The sequence below is a fragment of the Sinohyriopsis cumingii genome, chromosome 14 (assembly GCF_028554795.1).
Source record: "Sinohyriopsis cumingii isolate HCF-2022 chromosome 14, ASM2855479v2, whole genome shotgun sequence".
NCBI lineage: Eukaryota > Metazoa > Mollusca > Bivalvia > Unionida > Unionidae > Sinohyriopsis > Sinohyriopsis cumingii.
In genome coordinates, this window is record NC_142974.1 from 112,985,682 (window position 1) to 112,995,696 (window position 10,015).

The window sequence follows — 10,015 nt, forward strand, 5'->3', positions numbered from 1 at the left end:
TCTTTAAGGACAATTTTATTCATGCAATGATGCATGGTGATATTTACTTGAGTGGTTGGGTATGTGGCCTTTTTAAGGTGGTCCTTAGGTAATTTAGAACGTGGTCTTCATTGCCAAAGGTCTAATATTGTTTCTTCAATCTCTATTTTAGAATGTGGTCCTTATTTATGGCTATCAAATGTCTGTTCCATATACATTTTAGAAGGTGATAATAATCCATAGCCAACCAATGTTGGTATCGATATATAAGATGTAACTAATAAAACTGTTTAATGATGCATGGTCAATGATATTCATTCTATGTGTGGTGATGGGTGTCTTAGACAATTAAAATTATACAAAACCTAAACCTTGTGCAGCATGTAATAGTTGTTGCTAGGTTGTACATTTGGCTTTCTTGTGTCTTTTTACTTGGCGTGTGGAAACACGCAGTTGTATAAAACTTTACAATGGCCCAGAACTATTAGCAAGTATACTACTTATTTCAAAATCTCTCAAGACGAAGCAGTAGATAGTTCACGAAAAAATTTTGAAGGCATGAGGACCCCGTACCACTATAGCATACACACACACACAGACACACTGAGCTTTTATGAAAGCCGAAAAAAGCAAATATGGAGAACGAGTAAATATTTCATTTTGTTAATAATGAGGTCATTGTACAAGCCTTTGGGTAAAAAATGTTCCGTAAATATCAGTTTATTTATATGAAGATTACATGACATTTAGAACTAGCCATCGCCAGCCATGATGTATCAAGGATGTTGTTTTGTTGGGTTTAATGGCATATTTCAACGCATGATAGGTTATACGTGGCAGCAAGTATAAATGATGGAAGATGCACCTGGGGAAAATGCCAGCAAGAACTACCGACGGCAAGCTACTGGCAAGCACTCTTACATACATACCCACATTAGCTGGGCCCGACCTGAGACTCGAACCAATGCGAGCGGAAGTGAGATGGCAGAGTGGTTGGTAAAGGCGAGCGTTTAAGAATATTCGGTCACTCATTGCCCATGAATCGAGGTACGTATCACAGTCAATCATCATCAATACAGATGTATGAAGATAGTAGCCCATGCTTAAATAAACAAATATACAATAGAGGACATATTCTTACGACTCTTCTTATGACTGGGTAAATCCACTGTAGGATACGCTAAATTTCCTAACAAATAAATGGTGTATTTTCATTTCCTTCGGTCCGTATTTTAAACTGAACATTTAAAATACGGATAGCCATTGATCAGATCAATCAATCAATCCTTTCTGCGCCGTCTGGTGCTTGAGGCGACAGCAAGGGAGCACCATTTTCGTCTGTCGGCTGCTGTTATGGGGGGGGGAGGCGGTCTGCAGGGTGAGGCCCCAGGTTTTGAGTTCTCGCTCCACGGTTCGGCGCCAGGTCTCTTTGGGTCTGCCACGGTTTCTTTTCCCCTGTGGAGTCCATCTCAGTGCCATCCTTGGTAGTGTGTCAGGGGGCATTCTGCAGACATGACCGAGCCATCTCCATCGACGAGTTGCAATGGTCTCAGCGATGGTGCTTGCGGATCGTCGTGTGGGCGCTGAGGTTTGTTGGCCTCCAGATGGGCTTCAGCATTGCAAAGGCCTGGTTGGCCTTGCTGATTCTTGTGGTGACTTCCCTTGTGCAATCTCCATCCGTGGCGACCTTGCTGCCCAGGTGCGTGAATTGATCAGATACACTAACATTATCTAAAACAATTATATTATCGTAAATACTCGTTTAACGCACCGGGAACATGACTGAGAAACGAGAACATTTTTATTTTGGAATAATTTGACATTTAGTTTATGTTTCCTTGGTCATTTATCGATAATGTTACGACTCTATGGTGTTAAACTAAGTAACAATAAAGAACGAAAATAAACTAATAAACTTACGGTATAGTGAATGAAATGCTAAATAGTCATAAATGTAATATCACAAACCCAAAATTATCAAGTAATCCAAATGAGTTCCAGTGGTATTGCAAAATGATGTTCAAACTATAGTGATGACGTGCCGCTAGACAGAATGAATCACAATCGTATAATCCGAAATGTCTTTAAATGAATTTACATTAATTCTGGGACAGCCACTAAATCCATATATCTGAGCACTTTGTAATTCTAATGAATACCTGAATTAAGTATTTTTAAAATATCCAGAAGCACAAATGAATGTCTTCTAAGACTGATGTTAATACTAGGAATAAAACACTTTCAGTAAATCATATCTTATATAGAAAGCTAAGACGTAATTATTAAAACAGAAAGAGGATTTCCAGTGCACTCATACAAGTAAACAAGGCCCAGTACTTTAACAGAAAGCCAGTCAGGAACTAGGTCAGTCTGGTTTTTTTTCCTTCAAAACTGCATACCCTGCTGTCAAATCATATCAGCATGTTTAAGGGAATAAGGGTACAGCTAACTCTTTAAAACTGCGCGCTGTGGTTAATAATGGTCTCATCTTAATGCAAGTCATAAAGAATATACGTATTTAATATGTTAATAAGTAAATCACTCTTACAATCAATAAACATGTACTTACTTAACCAATAAAGAAAAAAGTTTCTTTCTTTTACTTTTGTGTATTTCTTTTCTGGAAAACAATGGAAACATGTTTGTATGTTATCAAAAGCCAGACTCTTCAGACGTAACTAAAGCCATACTATGTCGGAAAGATGAAGGATAGAGCAAACATTAATCGATGCAGGCATAATTGAACTAGGCAATTCCAAATAAATGCAGTGTGCACATGCCGTCAGGAACTTTACGTTTCGACTTGCATTATCCTAATATCTCTCTCTCTCTCTCTCTCTCTCTCTCTCTCAAATCTTTTAGCAGATTCAGTGCAAACAGTCCACAGTGCAACACACCCAACTGTACCTACGCTTTGTCGTAGATGGTAATTAAATCAGATAATTTAATACTTTTCTCTTTATTGCATTTTCTTTGCATTTTAATAAATTCAAATCAATCAACGTTATATTTTTCATCCCACCATTTAACGAAAGATATGGAGAGAGAAAAAAAGAAAACCTGGAAAAGGTCGACGTTCAAATTATGCCTTCATCTGTTATCGTATGTTTCAGATAACATAAATGGATCCATCTTTAACTTTGATATTTTCTGAAACGTTATATTCCTTGCAAAAGGTGGTATTAGAATGGTATCATTTTAAAGAGAGAAAATGAATCTTCATGTGATATATATATATATATATATATATATATATATATATATATATATATATATATATATATATATGAATAAATGAATAACTTCCACCTTTACATACAATAAAGGTTATTGCAGTGGTTCCTGAGTTTTACTCTTTCGTGTTAGGATATTACAGTGTGCTGAAAATGGCATTAAACCAACAACAAGAACAAGAAGGAAAGGAATGTCACATGCATTGCAAATTGGTCTCAGTATAGTGGACTATGTTGTAGTCTCAATAGAGTTGTTTCCCTTGGTGACTAGAAATCAAAGAAATGCCAACTTTTCCTATTCAAATATTCGTTGAAAATATTCGAATAGGATTCAATGTTAGAAAAGGTATACAATCCATTCTATTTTCTACCTCTGTTACGGTACCTTGTTATCAACGCCTTCTGTGAACACTTCACGGACTAACTTCTCTACATCTATGGACTAAAATCTCTACATCTAATGAGTGCCATTCTTGTGAACACTCCATGGACTAAAATCTATGCATCTAATGAGTGACATTCTTGTAAATACTCCATGGACTAAAATCTCTACATATAATGAGTGACATTCTTGTGAATACTCCACGGACTAAATTCTCTACATGTAATGATTGCCACTCTTGTGAATACTCCACGGACTAAATTCTCTAAATTTAATGATTGCCACTCTTGTGAATACTCCACGGACTAAATTCTCTAAATCTAATGATTGCCATTCTTGTGAATACTCCACGGACTAAATTCTCTAAATCTAATGATTGCCATTCTTGTGAACACTCCACGGACTAAATTCTCTAAATCTAATGATTGCCATTCTTGTGAATAATCCACGAACTAAATTCTCTACATCTAATGATTGCCATTCTTGTGAACACTCCACTGACTAAATTCTCTAAATCTAATGAGTGCCATTCTTGTGAACACTCCATGAACTAAATTCTCTAAATCTAATGAGTGACATTCTTGTGAACACTCCACGGACTAAATTCTCTATATCTAATGATTGCCATTCTTGTGAACACTCCACGGACTAAATTCTCTAAATCTAATGAGTGACATTCTTGTGAATACTCCACGGACTAAATTCTCTAAATCTAATGATTGCCATTCTTGTGAATACTCCACGGACTAAATTCTCTACATCTAATGACTGCCATTCTTGTGAATACTCCACGGACTAAATTCTCTAAATCTAATGATTGCCATTCTTGTGAATACTCCACGGACTAAATTCTCTAAATCTAATGATTGCCATTCTTGTGAATACTCCACGGACTAAATTCTCTAAATCTAATGATTGCCATTCATGTGAATACTCCACGGACTAAATTCTCTAAATCTAATGATTGCCACTTTTGTGAACACTCCACGGACTAAATTCTCTACATCTAAGGATTGACAGTCTTGTGAACACTCCTCGGACTAAATTCTCTACATCTAATGAGTGACATTCTTGTGAATACTCCACGGACTAAAATCTCTAAATCTAGCAACAGGGGATGATTTTTTCATAATTAGAGAAAATATAAAAATGGAATGTTTTCTGCATAATTTGAGTGTACAGATTTCAAAACTGAACCAATCTTTATGATATATTTTCAAATAAATTCACAGGAAGCATTCAAACACATGTACCGTCCACCATTTTTAATATTGGTCTTTGGCAATTTTTGAAAATTCTTGACCTCATGTTATTTCAAGTTGAAATTTTCATATTTCTTACATATATTTTATATAGAAATGTTTTGTGAACATTCAGCTTTAAGAATAAATTGACTTTTGTATGTTCCAGGTAATTCAGGAGCCCCCCCCCCCCCCCGTGCCTTTTTATCACACCCCCCACCACCACGTTTTTGCTTGAAATAGTATATTTTTTAGTCATACCAAGTTGAAACTGTATGTTACTCTTAAAACCAATAGTGCATATTCATTACAGTGTTCTTGTACATATACACATTTATCTGAAATCACAATTTAGTAAATAACAATTGCTATTTTAGAATTTAGTTATCATAAGATATATTGGTCAGTTTTCATATCTATAAAATAAAATCAATGACAAAAGGTTTTCCATTAAGTTTTCAATATAGTAAGTCAGGATTTCTATAGTTTCAGCTTAGGATGGTGCAACATTAAATTTTGGATGTCCTAACTTTGCGATATTTTCATTATAATTCTGACCATTGTTTTGAGCAATATTACCTAGTTCATGAATTAAATACAACTGTGGTATCAAAGATAGAGAAGAAATCGGCACTGAGTTGGTTCTGAGGAAATATTTATAATTACGTATTTGTTTAAATGGAGAAATACTACAGATCGGTTCTTGGCTTATGACGACAATATTCATATTGATATTCACAAACAATGGCATGATAATTTTAAATGAATATGTTTTCATTCTTCAAACATCTGAAAAATAGTTGAATTTTTACCTCTTTTCCGTCCTTACTAAATATGAACATTTTAATTTTAATACCAGTGTCTCTAGATAAGAATCGTACTTAGAACAGATGACCTGACATTGATAAAATCTCAGTGATCACAATCACATACATATTATCAATACGTCTAGTATCACTGAGTCGGTGAGTGATACTCCCGTCGAGTCTCTTACCTCGAAAATATATTACACAACAAAAGTTTGGTATAATGAATGAGAGTACGTCTCTAATATCCGATTCCTTGCTATAAACGTCTGCCTTTTCACACAGTTAAGTTTTCGTGTGTTTCTGAACCCAAATTATGCCATATTGTTGTCATTGTTTACATTTTGTACGTACCCATGTGCCGAGAAGAGTTACCGTTCTTGCTGTCATGGGTGACCTTTGAAAAAGACCTAATTCGTGGGTTTTCCGCAAATTTTCGCACACATTTTATCATTATTCTCATAAAAATAACTCCAAAGTATTTAAAAAGTAGGCGTAGGTGAGCGTATATGTTCGTTTATTTAGTTTTTCAGCGTTTTGAAAGATTTGTTGTTTTTTCGGGGGGGGGGGGTCCGCTGAAAATGGCCCAGTGTCATATACACTAAATATAGACAATTGACCTTTCAACCATGAATACAGTCTGATGCAATAATGTCGGCTTTTTGCATATTAAAGCGGAGAAAGTACCAGGTGTAATGAGACTGACATTTTGAGAAAACGTTAATCTTGATCGCCAGTGCCCTCTAGCGGCGTCCCCTGTTGCTACTAAATCTAATGAGTGACATCCTTGTGAACACTCCATGGACTAAATTCTCTGCATCTAATGAGTGACATTCTTGTGAATACTCCACGGACTAAAATCTCAAAATCTAATGATTGCCATTCTTGAAGGATTTATGTGCTATGTTCACCAGTTACCTTCAACTGACTAAAAACCAGACACATTTCCTTAGTGCAGAAAATGGACGATAAAGAAGGGCAGAAAACTAGATTAAATGTTTACTTAAATGCGGTGAGTATCTTTGTGATTTTTCTGGGTATTGCTTCATTGACAATGAGTATTCCAAGAACATCTATAAATTTAAATGAATTAAATTTGGGTATGTTTATTGCAAGTCCTTGGAACTGATGTCTTACTAATATATGCCGGACATCACTAACTGGATTGACCTTAAAATCAACCTGAAACCCAAGTTCTTCTTTTCACATTATCTCAAATATGTACGATGTACATTGCAATAGTTGTAAAATGATCACGTAGCTTTTGAAAACAAAATAATGTAACCTCTACTATGGGCAGGCACCAGGTACCCTGTCTGGACTTTAATGTATTTAAAGTTCAAATAAACGACCAAATTCGGAAGAGAGCAGAGTTAACTATCTGTGTAGCAATGAGTTGTGGAACTGACTACCTCTGTTCCTGAGGGAAGGAAAGTTCGACATCAGTTCATAGGTTATCAGACCTCTGGATGAGTGTGACGTAGTTTGGTATGACTTCATTCAGCACCATGTTCTTCATAAACTTACCATAATCGACGTTATTTTTCAATAGCATAATGGATAGAAACGGCAGTGTTACGAGCAATGTGGCCATTCAGAATTTTGATATAGTTTACCTAGCAACTAAGTTTCGTTTTCAGGTGATTTAGCAGATTTTATGTTCTTCCTGCATTAATTTCCCTTTGTGACGCTTGCATTTCATCCTGTTTGTTTCTTTTACAAAATACTGCCAAACCTAGCCAGGTAAATAAATGAACATTCGAATAACATTTTCTAGAGCTCTTCAATAATACTAACGAGGTGTTTGTCAAGGAAGAAATGCACTCTACTTCAAGCGACCTTCTCTCTGATCGACATTCCGGGCCTGTTTGCAAATAACTTCCGTGAAAAAGTAAAAACCATTCGAGATCAACTTGGCAACACATTTTCACTCGACTCATCGTCGACACACATCTGTGATCCAGTATTTCAAAGGTAACCTTTAACTGAATTTGAGCCAGTTACTTCGGATTTCTTGTGTACAGTCATAATGTAAAGTGCCCAAACGGCATGTGAACTTGATCCGATTCAATGCATACTGAGTGTTTAGATTACATATTGCCTTCATTAACTAGTTTTATTATTACTTTCCTCTCATCTGGTGAATTCCCTTCATTTGTTCAAAATATGCCATTGAAAAGCCGCTTTACCCTAACGAATTATTACCACTGTCCTATTATTAACTTACATTTTATGTGAAAAAATTAGTAAAAGTTGTTTTGTCCCAAATTGAATCACTTCTGAATTTAAATAGCTTTCTTAGCAATGATGAGTCTTTATATAGCCGTCTCCACGGTACTGAAACTGTCCCTCTAAGAGTAGTAAATGTCCTTTTCTTTGTTTTTAATAGTGGAAATATTAGTCATGAACCTGCTTGACTTGTCTGTAGTATTTGACGCAATAGACCTCGGCATGTAATTGTCATTCAGCCTTACAATAATGCAAGTCATACGTAGCCGAAAGGACAGAAATTGCTGCAATAAGTGGAAAACATTCTAGCCCAGTTTATATATTTTGGTTTTCCATGGGGTTTTGTTCTTGGGCTCGTTCTCTACATCTGCGGCCCCGAGTGGTCTAAAGCGCTTTCCGTTACGGATCACTGCCATCTCACCTCTGTCTGCGTAGGTTCGAGTCTAGCATTCGGCCAATGTGGGTATGTGAGAAAGCTTGCCAGTAGCTTCTCGAGGGTCGGTGGTTCTTTCCGGGGATTTCCTGTGTTCTTCTTCCACCATTAATACTGGCCGCCATGTATAGCCTATCTTGTGCTGAAAAATGGCGTTAAACCCTACAACAATTCTCTACATCTTATACACTGCGCCCCACTCAAGGGTCATATATCGTCATCCGGTGTCTCAATGACTGTACGCTGCTAGCGCCCACGTATAGAAATTTAGTCATCCAACTAAATTTGACGTTTACATCCGATGCCAAGAGCGGTGCGTTCTCGGTGAGAAGTCATGGATAACATGTAACGAACTGTTGATGAATGATGATAAATCTGAAGATATTCTGATCACCACACAAAGAATTTCTCTTTTATATCCTTTACCTCAAAACAAGAACTATCAGCAACACCAACATTAAATTCACACAGCCAGCACGAAACATAGGTGTCACTTTCGACAGTACTCATTACACAAACATGGCCTCTTCAGCTCCATTAGCAATTTTCTACGTTGATGCCACGCTTGGATATCACTTAGTAGTTTCTAGACTTGAATATTGTAGTTGGCGTCTGTATAGTTAATTTCCATACCTGCAACAGAAACTTCAAAAATTTAAAAACACAACGAATCGGATCATAAGAGTACCAAGAAACGAGTACCCCCTCTCCCTGCTGTGTACCTTCCACTGCTTGATCCTAAAACAAACTAAAAATATGTGTTGTATGTTAAATGTCCGAAACACCTATCTAATTTCACCAATGTGCACACCTCTGCTAGGTGATTATAGTCCTCTTCCAACACGTACTTTTCTCATTATTCTACTACGAAAACCATGTCGTATGGCCATCGTTCTTTTGCGTAAAAGAGCGCAGCGACCTGGAACGAATCGCCATTTTGAACTTAGATGCAATGACACTGTGATCTAATTCAAGAGTGCTCTTAAAACTCACCCAATTTGACTGCAAGAACAGACTAAAAACTTGTTTTGTTTTACTGTGTTTGTCTTATGTACCATCAAACTCCCTTCTGTTCTATTTTTAAGCAAGGCATAATCTGCATCTTATCATTATTTTAGTCTTAATCTTTGGATTATCCTAAGCCATGTTTTCTTTGGTTGTCTAAATATTATATTCACTTTTTATTACTGCTTTTTTTTAAAAATGCTTTGATTCCATTTGTCATGTCATGCGATATGTTTTTGTTGAATTGTATTTTTGCATTATTTTATGATTGCATGTCTTGCATATTGCGTTGTTTTGTTTTTTTTGGGGGGGGGTTTTGTTGCTTTTTATGTAATGTCAGTAAAAAAGATCATGTTATGTCATGTTTGATAATTGTTTTAAATCGTGCCGACAAATATTTTTAAAAAATCTTATCTCAACCACGGTGTTTATCTTTCTAGTATTATATATATATATATATATATATATATATATATATATATATATATATATATATATATATATATATATATATATTGTGTGTGTGTGTGTGCCCTTTATATTGTAAAGCGCTCAAAGCTTTTAATGATTAGACGCTGTACTAAGTCCTTGTTATTATTGCTGTTTCTCTTCTTCCTCTTGTTATTATTATATGTTTACCTTCAGTTATGTGCGTATAACAACAAAGAACACAAAACTGTATGTAACAAGATTACTGATTATTGGCT